The 20,405-nt window shown below is 38.6% G+C and overlaps 1 protein-coding gene across 3 annotated transcripts in view; it reads right to left on the reverse strand.

Moving 5' to 3' along the window:
* LOC136875723 (cytochrome c oxidase subunit 4 isoform 1, mitochondrial) overlaps positions 1 to 20,405 on the reverse strand; it is a 60,143-nt gene that overhangs the window by 1,262 nt on the left and 38,476 nt on the right. The window lies entirely within an intron of this gene.

Consider the following 20,405-nt stretch of genomic DNA (forward strand, 5'->3'; position numbering starts at 1 on the left):
TAGTGACCGAAACAAATTCGTATGCTAAAAGTGCACTGGAAAACTTCTAAATAAATCTCTGCATACAAGGGCACAGTTTTGGAAAGAAACAAACCCTTACAAAATTCGGCAGTTTACTGCAAATAGTTGTTGATGGGAACAGTACAAAAGCCTGAAATAAAAATGTATTGGTATTCTCAAAACAACAATATTTGTGTGCGTGAAAAGGGACCACTTCTCGGTCAACAGTTCACAAAATAATTGTAAAAAAAAAAATCACTCAAGGGAGTAAAATGTCGAATTTTAGCTTCTGATTACCTCTGTATTGCTTAAACCATGATCTACTCACTGCGTGAATTTAAAAGACCTCTGACAATCACTGCTAAAACATGAGGTTTATTTAATACTAAGAAAAGGGACCACTTTTTAATGTCAAAAACATTTTTAGTCCACATTGAATCCAGATTTACATTAAGGAGTGAGGGTAACTGTTTTCACCTACTTGTAGTATTGAATAGGTGGAAATAATTACCCCTCACTCCTTAATGTAAGGGACCACTTTTCGCATCGTAAGCGAGGCTCGACACACTCGCTCATAGCTGCGCGAGCATAAAATAAGATGACTGATATCTTATGATGAAATAAACCCCAGCTTGGCACTTTTAGTAAAGGTAATAGGTTTAATAAACATCCTGTCTGCTCCAAACATTTCTGATACCGATGCAGTCTTTCAGTGTATTTCATACTGTGGAGAAGTGTGCGATGAATGTATTACTACAAAACCAGCCAATAACAACAGCTACTAAGAGAAAAAATGGTGACAGGAAAGAAACTTACACAATTTATCACTTCAGAGGGCAGGAGGTGTGTCAGTCATTCTTAGTCATTTGTCATTTGTATTCACTTGTGCTTCCAAGAGGCTAAAAAAATTAAAGGAACAATTCAAGAAAGAAGGGGTACAGCCTAAAATTCACCGAAATGGATTAAAGACGCCTGAGATAAAATCTATTCCTTTTGATGATCATAAACTTGCAGTCACTTTATGAATAATTTCAGTGAACAAAATGCACTTGTCATGCCAGGCCAGATCCCTACTAAACAAAGATGTGATCTCATGCTTCTCCCAACCAGCATGTCTAAGAAGTACGTTCATACATTATACTCTGACAGTCGTAAATCATTAGAGAGAATTTCTGTATCACTCTCCTCCTGGTAACCCAGTTTGCAGTAACATAGTAGTTCAGAAACCCAAGAATGATCTTTGTATGATCTTTGTTTGGTTATGGAACATAAAGATCCTATGAAAAAGCTTATGCTTTCTAAGGATGATTCAAGACAAGAGGAAATTAGAGCTTGGGCACTTAGGGCTAAAGTGAGAAAGCCCCAGTTTTAATATCACCCGTTCTCAAGACTTATGATTTAAAAAAGAAGATCCGTTTCATTTTATTTTTATTTTTGAACATTTTAAGTTAACCAGAATAGAACTGCCAAGTTAAAACACATTTAATTTAAATTTATATTTTCAATCTTGACCAACCTACAAGCAACAATCAGTTCAAATCTCCACTTATTGTTGACGACACATCCTGTCACCAGACACGGTACGTCAGGAACTTAATATGATATAGGGGTCACATAAACCCCGATATGCAATCCTCTTTACCGAAAAGAAGATCCATTTTAGTTTTGGACATTTTTCATATTAGATAGATTAGGACCAAAAAACTTGACTGTATTAACTTATGTTTGTATATATTGTATATAATGTATATATTGTATATAGTGTATATATTGGTATGTTTATATTGGTTAAAAAGGTCCCAAACCTTGACCTAAAGGTTGTTTACAGGCAGAAGATGCCCAAAATAATGGGTGAAACATGTACCTGACCAAATAAGTCTACATAAAATCATGTAGATAATAACCACATTAAACGTGGAAAGTATTGAATAGGTGGTTTTTTATTAAATTATCCTTGATATCTATGCCTAGAATCACAGCACGACGATCCTCGAGTCCAACTAATGGGGTAGGCCGCGGATAGTACGGTCATGACTTCCACGTTTCTTTGAATTTCTTTGCTCACTGTCGGAAGCAGAATTTAACATGCCCTGATGAGGGCCAATGCAATTTGGCTGAAAGCTAGGCTTCATTAAATAAATATGGTGGCTCTAATCCAGTATTCATTTATTTATTAAGTTAAAATAAAATTTATTTTTCTTCCACCTATTCAATACGATTAATTGTAAAATCAAGGTTTAATCCTCATTAAAATATGAAATGGTACATGTTTCGCCCCCTTTTAAAGGGCATCATCAGCCATATCACCTCAAAACCGAACCAGGTACCTGCTTAAATTTTAACCTATGACTTAAAAGATTTGTTAGGAACTTTTAAGAATTTAACTTAATATGTAGGCGATAGTCAAATGTAAGATATGACTTAATTAAACTACTGTATAATCTCAAGTACCACCCGCACTGGTTTTTCTCTCCGAAAATACCGCTTCCAAAATTGGGTGCGGGTCTTATTTCAAATTTTGGGAAATTTATTTTTCTGAATGTGCGTAAATCGGCCATCGCCGAAAGTGCAGCGTGGCAACAATGTTCTCTCCGCTCTCAGTATACGCTACTTCCGCGCTTCGCGTCAGTCTTACGCACATTCTTGGAGTATCAATGTGGAATCCACAAAGTGTTTGCGATCTTTTACTGCGAGGGAGAAACTGAAAGTAGTTCGGGAAGTCAAAATTATTGGAAATCATGCAGTCTGTAGGAAATTTGATATTGAAGAGTCGTGTATTCGCGATTGGAGAAAGAAGAAAAATGTGCTATTAAAATGTAGTGGCGATCGTAGAGCTTTTTGTGGACAGAGTGTACAGTTTCCAGAAATTGAAAAAACTTTATAAATGTGTGACAGAAAGGCGGGAATTGGGATAGGGTGTGTCGACCGAAATGTGTCGGCTAAAGGCATTAGAGATCGCAAAGGAACTTTCATCGGAAGGGTTTAAGGCAAGCTGAGGATGGGTTTGTAATTTTTATAAAAGAAATGGGTTGAGCGTACGAAGGCGTACCTCAATTTCACAGCATCTTCCTGGTGCCTATGATGAGAAGTTATTGTCGTTTCAGCGTCACATAATTCGGTTGCGGAAGGAAAATGCATATTTGCTTTCTCAAACTGGCAATGCAGATCAGACGCTAGTCTACTTTGAAATGCCAGTGGAGAGGACTATGAATGTTAAAGGTGCGAAGTGTTACCATTAGAACAGTTGGTAATGAAAAACAATGATGTACCGCAATGTTGTGTATTCTCGCTGACGGAACCAAATTGCCGCTGTACACTGTTCTCAAGCGAAAGATTCTTCCTCAAAATCTACCCGCTGGTGTAATCGTCAGATTTCAGAACTCCGGCTGGATGGACAGTTCACTTGTGGAAGACTGGGTAAAGTGTGTCAGGCAACATCGCCCTGGTGCATAATTGGGACAAAAGGGCTTGCTTGTTCTCGACAGTTGCCGCGGCCACACAACAGACGCTGTGAAAAAATATATCAAGGATGGGAAAACCGACGTAGCAGTCATTCCGGACGGGATGACATCTATGCTACAACTGCTGGATGTCTGCGTGAACCGTCTATTTAAAGCAGTCTTGAAACAGCTCTATACAGAATGGATGGCGGCTGATAAGCGCACACCGACGCTAACTGATCGCATTCAGCGCCCGGAAGTTCAACTGTTGTGTTTGTGGATTTTGACTGCATGGAATTGTACGCCTGGAGACCTCATACGGAAGAGTTTCAAGAAATGTAGCATTTCTAATGCTATGGATGACAGCGATGACATTTTGTGGGAAGGTGATGGTGATGATCATGAATGAACTTGTTGGATATCGTTTTGGAAATGTTTGTTTACTTTTACTTGTATTTTCTAATCATTTGATGTGTCTGAGTAAAGACTGTAAATAATGACCCCTTTTTAAAAAATTTTATTCTTTCAAAATAAAGATGCGGGCCTTATTCGGTGGCAGGTGGTATTCGAGATTATACGGTAAATGGTACAAAATGACAGTGAGTAATGCTCCAAGTTAAAATATTTTATAAGACTTAGGGCCGGTTCTACTACCTACTGGTAAAGTAGCGCGTAACTTGCCCTCCGCGTAAAAGGAAGTTTCCGTTCGACCACTCCCAGGTAGCGCTATCGTCAGCATAAAACGTTGTTACCCGGCGCATAATTTATCGGCCACTTCGAGGGCCCGATAAAACTTTACCTGCTGGGCAAGTTTTGAGAGCTGAACATTATTAGCTGTATTTCTGGTGACATACAACTCAAATAAGCTTAGTATACTGAAAAAAGCATTATACTGTAACAGTGATCGATATTGTATTGCAGGATTTTGAACATTAATGCTTCCTTTGAGTTGCAACAGTCACATCAGCCTCTCGCATCAGTAGCGTAGGGAACACATTTTATACGTCAAGCTTTCGCAAAGAAACTCTAAAAGGCTATAAAATCAAAACCTATTTGGAAATAATTTCAAATGGCATTTAATTTTCTACTTTTTCAATGTTCAGACACGAGGTATGACGTAGTCCTATGTATCCCAATTACCCAAGATTCCTCATAGCATAATGGCTAAAGCGCTCAGTTCATAATACGAGGTTTGCAGGTTCAAGTCTTCATTATGATGAATCTTTTTTATTTTCATTATTAGCATTGTATTCATCTGTATGCCTCTTTACATAGTTCTTTTGTTAATATATTTCATTGAAATGTTTAATCACAATATTATGTCTACTAGGAAAATGCTTTATGTGTGTGCTACTTATAGGAAGTGATGTTACGATTAATATCGCATATAGGACTGTCATCCAGGTAGCAGATTCCCTACCAGTTTTTTACATAGTCTTCTTGTAAATGATTTCGAAGAAATTGTAAACTATTCCATTCCCGAATTCCTCTTCTTATGATGAATATTTACCCCGATTAGTTCTTCAACACTACCTTCCTATTTTATCTTCATAAAGTTAAACATTAGAATGAAATACATTATCAATAAATGGAAGTATGTGGAACTAAACGAGGTCACAGAGCTAGTTGCAAATAGAGCATTGTGGAGATAATTCGTAGAAACCTGCAGATAGAATGCTCAAAGGCAAGTACGTAAGGAAGATGTGGTTGATATACGTAGGCCTATATGGGAGTGCGTTAAAAGGAGTTAAGAACAACGGCAAGGAACGAAAGTACATTTTTAAATGTAAATTAGAAAGCCTGCGTACCTTCTATTACGGAGCGAGCGACTTGACCAATCTACTATGAGAATACTTTCTAAAAACGCTGCCTTACATGACAGGTTATAACTGGCATAAGAAAATGTAATCGAGATTTTAATCCCAATTAGGTACTGAAGCTCATAGATTAAAATCACGAAAGCTTGACATAAATCGTCCATAAGACTCCCCTTAATAGGCTTTTTGATGATAATCAACAGGGGCAAGCACAGGAAAATAAAGACAATCGAAATGAGCTTCATACATCTGACGATAGATAGCATCACACTCAAAAGCGAGAAGTCGCTCAAAATCAGTCTAGCCAACTCCGTATACCGGTGTCTAGCTCCGGGTAGCTACGCAGAGCTTGCGCCAAGGTGGTTGCACGCAAGGCAAAATACCAGCTGATATACACCCCCAGGTAGTTTACCTCCTGGGCAGCTGCCAGCCACTTTACCAGCAGATGGTAGAACAGACCCTCAATGAGGAAATAACATTCGAACTACACTATGTTCTTGTGTTAGTTTTTATTTCAAAGGAATTAATATAAGTTCCAGTGTTTTTAGCTTGCAACTTGTAGAGATAGAAGTTACTTTTTTGCCGCAGTTCTACTGTATTTTCCGGCATAATCGTCGCACTTTTTATACCAAAATTTTCGAAAAAATAGTAGGGTGCGACCATTATACGAAGAATTTTTAATACCAGTATTTGTATTACTCAAAAAATTTATTTACAACTAAATTGTATTTGATACAAATTTAAGATGCATGTAATACTCCCATTTAAACATCAAAATAATTAAAATAGTCTAAAAGAAAATTCATAATTATTCGCAACAATTCGGCGAACATTTTTTCAACACGAAAATAAAAATGAACGTATTAAGTTAATTGTCATTAATTTGAGTATTAAACTTAAAACTTTACACTTGCAAAAAATTATCGCTTTGTTGTTACCGGTACAGAATTTATTCCAAATCTTCTGTGTCGTTATCGCGGGTTTCGGTATCTTATGCGCCGTCATCGCCGCTGTTAATACCAGTATCAGATTCTTCGTCTCTCTGTCACACTGCGTCATCTTCGGATCCGTCTAGTGCATTCGAAATCCCAGTCCTTTTGAAGCTCTTGGAGACTAGTTCAGGTGCTATAAGATCCCAACACTTCATAACCCATGAGTATAACAAGTCCAAGGGTGGACGCCTGACATTTCCAGCGGGCATCAATTGCCGATCGCCGCTCATCATCCACTCGTAAAATCGACGTAAGTGGTCTTTAAAGGGTTTATTAATACATACGTCTAGTGGCTGCAAAGCGGATGTTAGGCCACCAAGAGAGACTATCTGTCTTGTCGTATTTTTACTGAGAAGTTGCTTCACTTCGTTCTGTAGCGTTATTAACAAAATACGCTACTTGTGCCATATACTTTGAACAATCAACTGTCTACTCGACACTTATTAAATTGTGTGAACTATCCGCACAAGTGACATTTTGTGGATTAAGCATCTTACTGTTGGACCCTCCTTTATTGCTAATGTGCCGATGTTGTCATTGATAATTTTGCCATAGTCTATTTGGAACTGGTATTCTACACCATTGGTAGTATTGGATGACTAAAACCTTGTATCTGGTAAACTTGGGTTAATTTATGCATGACCGCTCTGAACTGTTTGAATATTGGTCAACTACTCTGTCTAAACGTGGCAATTGTGACTTTTCGTCACATATTTTACTGTTTGGGGTGTTCTCCTGCGAGGTATCTTTACTTGGTGGACAGATACATGGACTTTACGCCATCTGTGAGTGTGCCTAGCAACTTACCTGGGTGGTTTGGCGGTCTCCGCCAGAGCGTGTTGCTGTGTCGAGACTGTCGCGCCATGTGGCGGAGTGTGGAATGCATCTTTTGCCGGTGGAACTTGCTTGTCTGGAAGAACTCGCCATGGCTTACGGCTAAGTTACAATTCAAATTATGATTATTATGACTGAACCGATTGGTATCGGTTAAGTACGGCGGGTATACCTCGCCTAGCGAGAAAGACTAAATGTGTGGTATTAGTACAGTATTTTAAGTACCTTTGTGTGTAGTATTATGTAAGTTTTTTTAAATATTCTTAGATGTAAGTGTATTAGTAATTAGGTATAACACGAGTAGGTTACCTGAGCATGATTGATCACCGTGTAGGTACGCCGTTGGTTTCATTATTGTGTATATTACTTCTTGGTGTGATTTTCTGTATTTAATAAGTGTTTTATTGTATGTGAAATTAGGCCACGGTAGAGTGATTTTACCTGAAGTGTACGTTGTGTAATAGCGTAATGTGGGATTTGCTCAAGGTAACCGGCAAAATTCGTTCTTGCTTTTTCCAAATTTTGTGTTTTTCTTTGGTTTACTCTTATTTCTGATGTACCTGCGTGTGTTTTCCCTGAGTTTTATTCGTGTGCTGTTTCATTTGTAAAATTCATATCCATATTACGGTGCTTATTGTAGTGCACATTATTTTCTCTGATGTTGTGATTCTCATATTATTGTTTGGTGCTTTGTTTCGTGTGTTTCGGCCTCCTGTTACTTGAGTTCCGACCTAATTACTACGCTTGCAATGAGCTCCACCCCCTTTTAAAAATAAAAAAAACTATATTATTGTTATTATTATTAGTTACTTTTTTCGTAGATTTTTTATTTCGTCGATAGGTAGGGTTAGGAAATATTGTACATTTCTGCATTACTGCGGGTGGTTTTATTTATTATTACCTCATGATATACGGATACCTACATTTATTTCAAGGCGTAATTCATCAACAACGTAATGTTTTGGGGTTTTAATTGAGGGCTTTGGGTACCCCTAGTGTGGAGCGATCGTAGCTTTGGCCTTATCTACTCTTCATATTGTTGTTGCTTATCTTATCGAAGTGTGGCAGTTACGCAACTGATTTTGGTATTATTGTCTCGTTGGGTTTTGTGTACGCTGGTGTGTGCCTCTATGAATATTATGAGGGATTGTTTTGTGGTATTGAGGAGGTATCGTGTGTTTGGTTCCTTGTGATGTGTCTCCTGCCTCATTACATTATGTATTTCGGGTCGTGTTTTGTTAATTACCACATCTACTATGTGGGGTGATTTAGTTCATAAATTATTAGTGTTGATTTTATTTTAATTTCCTTGCTATATGTGTTTTCATTTTGGTCTGCGGTTGCGTGGAGTCCTTTTATCTTCATACTTTGTTTTATTTACGTTATGTGGGGTTTATGGATAATGATCCTTCCACTAGGATGTGTCAGAAGCCCTCTGTTAAGTAATTCGTTGTTAATTTTATTAAAATTTTAAGTTTGTTTACGAACTCCTTTTTAGTAACTTGTTGAGTTTAGCTGTCTGGTGCACCAGGATTTTATTTTAAAAATGAAGAAACTATTTTATTTTAAAAGCCATTAATTTTATCTATATCTAGATTATTTATTTTACCGATTTTCAGGGATCCCAATTAAATTTTCATTCCTTCAAGTTCATTTTAAGTATTGGTGGTCTAAGATTCCTTTTATTTGATAATATGTAAACATGAATTTCCTTTCAAGTACATATTTATTTTAAAATTTTAATGTTGGTGTCATTTGAGCTATGTCCGTCGCAATTCCTTGTGATCCCCTCCTCTAATCTCATTTCATGGGTAAGGCTCTGCACTCTTCCTTTGTTTCCTTGCTCCCTTATTTACATTTTGAAGTGTTACTCATTGTTTTGCTTCCTTTGTTTTTATTTTAACTTTTGCGCACTTCTTTATGACGTTCTCTTCAGAACGTTATTCAGTCATTATTTAGGAGGTGTTGCAGTTCACGAGGTGACCTCGGAAACTATCTAAAACAAGCAGAGCTGGTTGTTTTAGTAGTGCACCGGGTCTTCTATCCCACACAGTTTTAACCCAGTTCAGCATGCGTTCTATGTCCATCCAACCCTTTGCTAGCACTTGTAGATGATTTCCACAGGAAAACTGTATATTCTTAGGCATCGTTTTCCTCTTGAAAATGATGTAAGGCAGGAACTTTCTTCCGTCAGCTGTAACGGCTAGCACTGCCGTGCATCGCAACTTCTCACTACCGCTGGTTTTCATTAACACACTCTGTGATCCTTTTAGCGCAATAGTGCTGTTGCGAGGCATATAAAAAAGATTGGAGTCTGATCGGCATTACCGATTTGAGAAAGCAAGTACGAAGTTTCCTTGCGCAAACGTATGACAAATCGGCGAAAATTTACAACCTTGTCCGTGTAATCAGCAGACAAATTTTGGCTTAAGTGTTGTTCTCCTTCGCCCTGACTGATTGTGTCGTCGCATGAACCCCTTAATCCAGCCACAACTCGCCTTAAACTGAGTTATGTTGTGTTTGCGCGCTACCTCCCGTCTCTTAATTTGTAACATTTCATATGATACACTGCAGCCATTGCTACGTATTTCACTGACGTACATAAACACTTCTTCGTCAATTATAGGAAACTTCCCTGTTTTAGGACCTCTAAATGCACGTCTAGAAGGGTTTGTGCTTTTTAGCTTGTTTTTTATTTCCGCCAGTCACGCACCAACTTTTCACTCACTGAAAATTTTCTTTCTGCAGCTCTGTTCCCGTGCTGTTCAGCGAAGGCAATTCCGCTTAGCTTGAAGCCCGCAGAATAGTTTCTATATTTACCCATAATCGCTTATAAATGTTTTGCAATATAAATGACTTTCCGTAATTGTTCACTATTAAAAAAAATTATTTCTACAAACACCCCAAACACAAATTAAAAACTTAAATTCTCAAGCACACATGTCTACAGTAATCACCTCCGTCACAAACAAATAAATGCATCTGTGATCTGTCCATTCCAGAGCAGCCAATACTGTTAGGCAGCAAGGAAGCATGCAACAATTTGTTATCAGTTGAACTCGTTGGTTGCGAACCACTAGTGCGCTTGCGCAAAGCTCGCAAACCGGAGCACAGACGTCTTCATACGTCGCTCTAGCAAGCGCGGTGTAGATCTACTGTAGTTGACCGTGTTCCGAGGCGTCAGTAACAAATATTCATTTTTTCAATTTCTTTTAAACATACGGTAACTAGGTTAATATTTCTTCCCAGTTATTGATGATTTTTACATTACATTACTGACAAGTTTATATAATAAACTTTAATACCATTGGATAATAATTATCTTGACTGCTTGGGTAAAAGTTTTCATCCCATGCCCGGACACTTATGCCGTAGTAGTAAGATAAGAGTCTAGCGATGACAACTGAGATATTGTAAATAATTTGGCTGACTGTGAGCCGAATAATTCCGTGGAAATCTGCGTTATCGTCTTGGATTTCACTTTGTGCGCAATAACGCAGGAGCCGGCCCATGGTGTAGGGGTAGCGCGACTGCCTCTTATACGGAGGCCCCAGGTTCAATTCACGGCCGGGTCAGGGAATTTTACCTGTATCTGAGGGCTGGTTCGAGATCCACTCAACCTATGTGATTACAATTGAGGAGCTATCTGACGATGAGATGGCGACCCCGGTCTAGAGAGCCAAGAATAACAGCCGTGACGATTCGTCGTGCCGACCACGCAACACCTCGTAATCTGCAGGCCTTCAGACTGAGCAGCGGTTGCTTGCTAGGCGAAGGTCCTTCGCGACTGTTGCGCCGGGGGGCAGGTGGTTGTAATAACGCAGAATTCTATCACACCTCTTGTCTACTAGAAGACAAGTGTGTGGTGGTACCGGTATTTCCTGGCGACGCTGCCGATAAGCGATAACTTACAGCCTTACGTATTTCAAATGAGAACTCATAATATGTAGGGGGTGAATGAATTGTACACTGTCTCGAGAAAACATTGTCAAACTGCCGATAGCCTACTGGTAAGCCATGTGTCGTACATATACCGGTATTATTTATTTATATGTTGTACATCTCGCAAATGTGACTGTGTTGCCAAATTGCCCACTAACCATACACGTAATTAAATTGCGCATTCATGTGCAACTTACATTGCAGTTCCATGTACCTTTTAACCAGATTGGTGAACTAAATTTGGACATGCAACGATTATGCGTTTAAATGTTTAAAGTCCGATTTTTGTATTGAAAATAAAGGATGCAACGATTACGCGATGGCGACGATTATGCCGGGAAATACGGTAGTTAAAAACTATTATTAAACTTTAAAATTAGTGACAACTTGATGAATTTGTTATGGTGTCATTGGGCCATCTTCTTACGTTGTACTCTAGTCCTATGTTGTTGGTGTGCCTTGCAGTTGTTATGACATTCTGATGTTAGCTTGTTGGTCGAAAAGGGGGAATGAGGCTGTGGCGCAAGTTATAAATATCACGCTGTCAGATGTATGTAAGCTCTGTATAATAGAGAAGTTTAAAGTTAACAGAAATAAACAAGCAAAATATAAGTACTGCAGTGTTGACACTAATCAAACTCCACTGGAATGTGATCGCCAGTACTATAAAAACCCTTCACACAAGGTGATGCTATGGCTGATGATACCTTTAAAAGGGGCAAAACATGTACCATTTCATATTTTAATAAGGATTAAACCTTGATTTTATGATTAAATGTATTGAATAGGTGGAAGATTAATAAATTTTATACTATTTTATATATATATATATATTACTTTCAATACGGATTTCACAATGATACGATACCAGGTGAGTTGGCCATGTGGTTAGGAGTGTGCGGCTGTGAGCTTGCATCAGGGAGATAGTGGGTTTGAATCCCACCGTCGGCAGCCGTGAAGATGGTTTTCCGTGGTTTCCCATTTTCACAACAGGCAAATGCTGGGGCTGTACTTAATTAAGTCCACAGCCGCTTCCTTCCAACTCCTGGGCCTTTCCTATCGTCGTCATACGATCTATCTGTGGCGGTGCGACGTAAAGCTACTAGCAAAAAAATCACAATGGCTAAGCATGGTGCGATTTCGGTTCCTCTAGAATATGCTGTTAACAAAAGAGATTACAATGTGTTCAGTACTTAGAAATTGATCAGGTGTAGAACCCTGTAAGTTGCACACATCAGGTTCTGGCATCCTTTCGCAGCTGTAAGTTGCACACATCAGGTTCTGGCATCCTTTCGCAGCAGACAAGACATTTCAAGTTCATGAAATGTGTTAATCATTTGCTAACCTAGTCTGTTTGTTCCATAATACTACAGTAAAACCTCGTTAATTCGAAGTCGTTGGGACTCAAAAATCTGACTTCGAATTACGTGATTTCGAATTAACCGCCAATTCGCAATTCAGAAGTACCAACCCTTGCCGCGTTACAAAATATTCTAAGGCCTATTATAGCATGCAGTTAACCTTGATTCACAGTTTATACCTTTCAAATGCCATGAAAAAAGAACTATTTCCTAAATGTATCCAAGAAGGTGCAATTACAGTATTCAAATAATGCACTCGGATATCTCACTGGTAAACATAACCTCACGCATCGAAAGAAAGAAAAAAAAAGATTCAAAGACGAGGAGAAATTTATGCTGGCTCCCATGTGCAAGTGCTTTATTAATTGGATTACTATACAGTATGCATTTTAGATGCCTTGTATTTACACAGAAAGTAACTGATGCTCTTAAAATCGAACTTTCCTATGACTATCCGCGGACGATTTCCCGCCATGGCACTTCTCTCGCACGTCAGAAATGTAAACACTTGCAGCGTAACAAAGTATTCTAAGACCCATTAATACATGCAATCACCTCGATTCACAGTTTAAACCTTTCAAATGCCATGGAAAAAACGATTTCCGAAATGTATCCAACAAGGTGCATTTACAATGTTCAAATAATGCACTTGGATAAATCACTGACAAACATAACCTCACGCAACGAAAGAAAAAAATCGCACAATTCAAAGACGAGGATAAATTAGGCCGGTTCCCCTGTGTAAATGCATTATTTTTTGGATTTCTGTACTGTTTGCATTTTTAGATGCTTTGTACTGGCATGGAAAGTGCCCGACGCCCTTAAAACATTGTAGCTTATCGAATTCTCCTATGGCGAGGCGATAAAGTATCTCGCATCCATGTGCACTACTATGACCCCCATCCCTCACCCTTGTACGATTTCCCGGCTGGCAATTTCTCCTTTAAAACCATAAGACCGTTTGGGCTCGCATTAAAATAAAGCAATGCAGTTTCACCGGCAATGAAAATATTGTTCGGTGCGTACGAATTTATTATATGAGCCACGTTTATTCGTCAACTGTTGGTATCGCCAGTGTTCGCGGATTCTGTTTTCCAGCACACTGCCTGTTGCATGATATTACGGCATTTCTTAAAAGGTTGAATACAAAAGAATTCCGATTTCATTCAACTTAGCAATCATGAAGCGCACTGTAGACCCACCGAAGTGAGTGTAAATGCGGAAAGCTACCCCTCCACGTTCCGGAACGCGCCTTCTATTATGACGCGCAGCGGATAAATTTCGAGTTGAAATTACTCTGTAATGTACTATTGTTTTAAAATGTAAAGGCAGTTTCGAATTAAAAGTCTTAATTTCGGTAATGGGGCCGACATTGTAGTTCGAATTACGAATTATCCGTATTTCGAATTAAACAATTGAAATAAAATGCAAAACTGTATCTCATGTTTCCAGGAACGAGAGCTTCTTCGAATTAGGCGGGATTTTGAATTAACCGATTTCGAATTATCGAGGTTCTACTGTATATCAGATAATTTGATGTTTACATTACCAATTTCTCCTTTATGCCATATGTGAAAATTTCTTAGTTACATGTTAGCAACTCTCGTAGGTTATGTGTTTCATATCATATATGTGTTTCATGTTGATTTGTATATATTTTCAACCAGTGCATATGTTTCCAGTGTTCCGTGTTCCATAAACACATGACAGTTTAAACCAAAACTAAGAACTTTTTAAAGTTCCAAGTATTGCATATCATGTGTACTTTACAATTCAAGGTGTATGTTTTGCAACCCATTGATATGGTTTTAGGCATTCGCCATTATGTGTATAATTTTTTATTATGATGTCTTATGTCAACCAATCGAATTGTATGTAGGCAACCCTAATGATAGTTATCAGATTCCCCTTGATTTGATATTCAACAAGAACTGACGATGGCTCCAAGGGAGTCGAAACAGGTCTTCGTCCAATTAATTTAATATATTTTACGGTGTGTTGAATGGTGGAACATCCCTCAAACTCTTATCATATTAGCAACTCTGTAACAAATGATACAAAGGAGTACCAACAGGGAGGCCAGGAAAGTGAAACGGCTAGAAATTAAATGGACGATGTATAATACTATTAAAAAATTCATGTGGTGATGAGAACTTCTGGTGATCCCGACTGGACAAACGCCCGATGCTCTAGCTGATGAAATATTACAATGGTCCACTGCCCATCAATCCTCTTAAGCAGGATCTACTAAGTCTTCTACCACTAATTCACACGGAATGCCACAATTTTTACCTAAATCTGGAAACGAGCAGCATAGTACCAGAGGATTCTGACATTGATATTGGGACAACTGAGTGATTTGTTACCTGAACTTACTGAAATCTGTAAAAAGATCTTAATGTTGGTTTTACAGAACTATACTAGTCTATTGGTGTTTTATTAAGTCTAATCAGTATTTGAATTGTTTACTTGATCCCAGAGCTTCAGTCCTATTTGAAAATCCAGGCCATATTTTGCTTGACTGCTAGGGTTTATAAGAGTGCCCTAAAATATACTCAATCTCAATTTCATAATCCAAACTGTTTACAGGAATACCTTGATTATCCGTCCCTCGATTAACAATTCTGCGGATTATCCATCGCAAAAAAAATTCTTGACCTTTTTAAAAGCAATGTACAGTCACTCCAAAACTGAATGAGCGTACTCTTGCTGTTAATAATAATAATAATAATAATAATAATAATAATAACAACAACAACAAAAACAACAATAATAATGTTGTTGGTTTTACGTCCCACTACCGCTTTGACGGTTTTCGGAGACGCCAAGGTGCCGAAATTTTGCCTAGCAGGAGTTCTTTTACGAGCCAGTAAATCTACCGACAAGGCTGACGTATTTGAGCACCTTCAAATACCACCGGATTGAGCTAGGATCGAACCTGCCAAGTTGGGGTTACAAGGACATTGCCTCAACCGTCTGACCCACTCAGCCCGGCTGTTGATGTCAAGGTATCTATACAGTATTCTGTTTTGGAGCAACTATACATTAACTCTTCGACTCCTGAGTCCATGAGCATAACGTACAATAGTTACTGATACAGATGTTGATTCCCATAGGGACCATTATACACTTGAACCTGCTTTATACATAACTCTGTTCTACGATATTCGTATTTGTATGTAATTTCCTTTAGGTCCCGGCAAAATATAACTTAAAAGCTTGTTAATTAAACCTTGTTTATACGTAATCCGTTTATGCGTAATTTGCTTTTATACGTATTAAGTGTCAGTGAAATATAACTGAGTTTTGCGTAATTGTAAAGAGAAGTGCTATTTTTAAAGAAACTACTGTATTTATGAAGTTTCCTCTTTGTCGGCGTAGGCGGAAATAGAACTATTGGGTTTCGGTGCTGAAACAGAATACAAAGAGTTTCGCCAAGTGACATTGTTGACCCTTACATACTAGCGGCTTAACAAAGGCAAGTCCCCTTTGCTCCTCCTCAACCTTTGACGTTTTTGACACGCCGCCAAAGATTAAGATACATTATAAACAAAGTGGGCAGTTTCGGTGCAGAAACTAAAGAAAATAAAGTAAATTTGTTTGAATATTAGAATTTCTTTCGTGGGAACAACGGAGAAGTAAAATGTCCATGGCGCCGGTATCTGGTGTTCACTGTTGAACAGTAGTTTTGTCATTCAGTTGCTTTTGATTAGCCATGGAGAACAGAAAAAGGACGCTAATCCACACAAAACAAAGACTGAAATTGCTTCAGACTTAAGGATTGCTTAGACCGCGCTGTGTACAGTCATCAGTAAAAGAAAAGCTATTTTGGATGAGTTCTTAAAACTGGGTTTTAAATCAGCAAAGCTCAGCCATCAGGAAGAAGGATGGTACGCAGATTTCGAGAAATCACTTTTCACATGGTTCCAGAAAAAGCAGGCTGCAGCTCTACCAATTAGTGGCAACATGCTGAAGGCAAAGGCGATAGATGTAGCTAAAATGATGAGTATCACTGATGTTTTCAAGGCTTCATCAGAATGGCTGCAAGGATTTAAAGATCATCAAGGAATCACAGGAGGAACAATTTGGGGTGACTCCAAATCTGTGTTAATAAACTTAACCATGATAGGTTAATATTGTGTTTGGTCCATATTGACTGGTCTGAATGTACAATATAACTATTATAATAGATTATTTAAATCCGCCTTTGCTGATTGTGTCATATTATGTTATTCTTTGATCTAACCACTGATGAAGGGAATGGTTGAGATTTCCCGAAACATGTATGGTTTAATAAATAATGTTTCTTTCATTTAATGAGTGTATTGATCAAGGCGGATTTAAATAAACTATTATAATAGTTATATTGTACATCCAAATCTGTGGACGATGTCACGGTGCAACATTGGAAAGAAGAGGTTCTGCTGGGTATCGTAAGTGATTATCAGCCTCCAAACATTCACAACTGTGATGAGACCGGCCTATTTTACAATCTCCTTCAAAATAAAACATTAGCTGAAAAAAGGTCTCATGCCATAGAGGGAAGAAAAGTAAAATTCGTGTAACAGTACTTCTCACCACCAATGCAGATGGATCTGACAAATTTCCTGCACTTGTGATAGGAAAATCGAAGAATCCGAGGTGTTTTAAGGGTGCAAAAACAAAACCTATGGAATATGAATCCAATTGAACAGTGGTTGAAAAAACTGGACATTAAAATGAAAAAGAAACAGAAGAAGATCCTGCAGCACATCAACCTCAAATTGTTCTGGAGAATGTTGGAATTGAATTTTTCCCTCCTAACTGTACCAGTGTTCTATAACCGCTTGATTTGGGCATCATTGGAAATTTCAAAGCGCATTATTGAAAAATGCTGGTTCGACATTTAATAACACTGAGTGATGCAGGAAATGAACCTCTCTCTCCATTAATTTGCTACAAGTCATGGACTTTATTTCGGCTGCCTGGAAGCAGGTGTCATCCTCCACAATCAGCAACTGTTTCCGCGAAACTGGTGTCTTATACTAGAAGAGGCTGCCTCTAATGATAATTATGGGGACGAAGTTTTGTCTGACAATGAGCTAACGCTACCGGAGGGTGTAGAGTTCGATGCTTTTGTACATTTTGATGATAATCTGGCTGTATGTGGAGAGCTACCAGATGAAGAGATTATTGCTGATGTACGCCAACGCGGTGGTGATGGACCAGCTACAAGCGATAGTGACAGTGATGGAATCTTGAAACACCTGAACTGAGTGAAGTGGTAAGTGCAATCAATGTGTGTAGTTGTAGTGAAAATGCTTTGAATTCATTCCTAACTCTGCAAAAGGAGGTTTATACTCATAACACAAGAAAAGTGAAACAAGCCAAACTATCTGATTTCTTTAAGGCTGGACCAAGTTCAAAATAATATTTTCTGTCTTAATGTGTTTATTGTTTGCAAGGATTTATACATGTAGGTCTATTCAGTTGGTTTTTCAGTTAACACATTCACTCCCGTAGATGCCTTAAGGCGTTTAAAAGCTGCCTATGTGCGGGACCGTATCCAAGTTAAGGCGTTTAAGGCCGCGCGATGTAATCATCGTTGAATTTAGCGCAAAATTCGCATGAAGTCGTAGTTCGTGGTGAAAAACAAAGATGGCATATAAATGACCAGTCCCTCGCCCTGACTAACTGACCAGAGGGTACATTTCAATGCTTTCCTTCTTTTTTTCTTTGAGTAAACACAGACCCAAGCCAGTCGTGATATTCTTGTGAGGGTTTGTAGTGAAGTGAGTTTTTATGTCTTGAGAAGATGACGAGTTACAAAGACAGTATTCGAAGTGAGGAAATTGAAGACATACTACTGAACGATGATTCCGGTGATGAACTCATCCCTGATTTCAGTGATAGCGATAACAATTCCGATGATGACATACCAGACTATGGGCAAAGTGAAATTCAGTACATTCAAATAACCGATAAGCATCCGTCTTATTGCCCGCCTCCAATCAATTTCACTGCCGGGTAGGATTAAATGTTGAGATCGAAGATAGCAACGAAAATATGTCTTTTGTCATTTATTTGTAAATGACGATTTCCTTGAATATATACGCGATCAGACAAACCTTTACGCAGAACAAGTTATTAGTGCAGCGCCGCGTCCTTTCACTAAACATTCTATATTTCGGACGTGGAAACCGGTTGACATAAATGAGATGAAAAGTTTTTAGGACTAATGTTTGTAACAGGAATAATTCAAAAACAAGATTTGAAAATGTACTGGACAGAGGACATTATTTTCGGGTCGCCAATTTTTTCGAAAACAATGGCTCGAACCCGGTTTGAAAACATTTTGCCGTTCTTGCACTTTAGCGACAGCAGTCATTATGAGGGGAAGCACTACTAGTTATCCTAAAGGTATGTTGAAAATTTCAATGTTGTACTTATGATAGTTTTCTTAGAGTAACATTTAATGTAACATAGTGCGCTATAGAGCTGAGGTTTAAAAAGGCTGGGCTGGAGGTTTAAAGCACCCGCTGAGGAGCCGGTAGTGAACGTCTTAATATGTGATGAATTGCGTAGACCGGCAATCGACACTGGAGACATGACTTCATACATTTTTTTACTATGTAATTTTATGTTATGTAAAATTATTTAACTTTTAACTGTTACAAAAGAAGAGGGATGCTATTCAAATTCAAGTCACAAACTTTATTATCCATTCCACTGTTGATGAATGTACTGCAGTGTGCCCTCTCCCAGTCCACGGAGCGTAGAGCACGGTATGCTGGTCATTTCTACTTCGGAATGATATCTACAACTTATTTGGTAGCGTGTAACATCTCTGAGTACCGTACGTAGATCTTTCATATCATTCTCTGTCAACGTTATATTTTTACCAGAGGCTACTGCATCGTAAATAATTCACAATGCACAGGAATCGGAAACAAGCCTAGTGGTCCGTCATAGTCAACCTCTGCTATTAGTAGACAGATTGGCTACATTTTGTATTGTAGTGCAAAGTAAGGAAATGTGAGAGTGACTGATAAAGTTGAACATTTATTTTCCGTTCTAACAGCCGAGAAATGTTGAGATCAAAATCTGCAGTAAAAAGAAAACTTGTAGTTTTAACGATACAAAATAAAGTTAATATAATCAAATGGTTAAAGAAAGGTGAACTACTCTCAAATTTAGCATCAGAGTTTGCTGTGGGTGTGACAACAGTGCGGGACATAATGAAGAATAAAGACAGTGTTGCAGTTCGCAGCAAGTTCTGACAGTTGGCATGGACTCACTAAAAGAAAAACAACGAAAACATCATCTTTAAAAGAAGTGGGTGCTGCGTTATTCACGTGGTTTCAGCAAAAGAGAGGCGAAGGTGTAGCTACCGACGCGCAGCTGACGTATTTGAGCACCTTCAAATACCACCAGACTGAGCTACGATCGAACCTGCCAAGTTGGGCTACCAAGGCCATCGCCTCAATCGTCTGAGCCACTCAGCCCGGCTCTTGTGTCGGTAGACACAAATTTTTCACGAAAAGATGGGGCTCTCAGGGTCCTCACCAGCGTCCAATGGTTGGCTACAGAGATTTAAGGACAGGCATGGCATTCAAGAATTAAACATCGAAGGAGAAAACGTTAGTGACACAGTGCAGCAGAAAACTTTAGATACGAGTTTAAGCACATAACTGAGAGATACAATTTCGTTCCAAGTCAAGTGTACAATGCCGATGAAACTGGACTTTATTGGAAGTGCTTATCCAGTGAAACAGTAGCAGCTGCTGAAGAGAAATCAGCTCCTGGTCACAAATCTAGTAAAGAGAGCATTACCATCTTGTGCTGTGCGAACGCTAGTGGCGACCATAAATGAAAATTAGATGTTGTTGGTAAAGCAAAAAATCTGTGTTCTTTCAAAGGAACAGTGATGAAATATTTCCCAGTAGATTGTCATAACAAATCTGCATGGATGACATGCGACATTTTCAGGACTTTGTTACATAATTAGTTCCTTCTGTGGGTTCGAGATTTCCTGGCGTC

The sequence above is a fragment of the Anabrus simplex genome, chromosome 6, assembly GCF_040414725.1.
Source record: "Anabrus simplex isolate iqAnaSimp1 chromosome 6, ASM4041472v1, whole genome shotgun sequence".
In the NCBI taxonomy this organism is placed as follows: domain Eukaryota; kingdom Metazoa; phylum Arthropoda; class Insecta; order Orthoptera; family Tettigoniidae; genus Anabrus; species Anabrus simplex.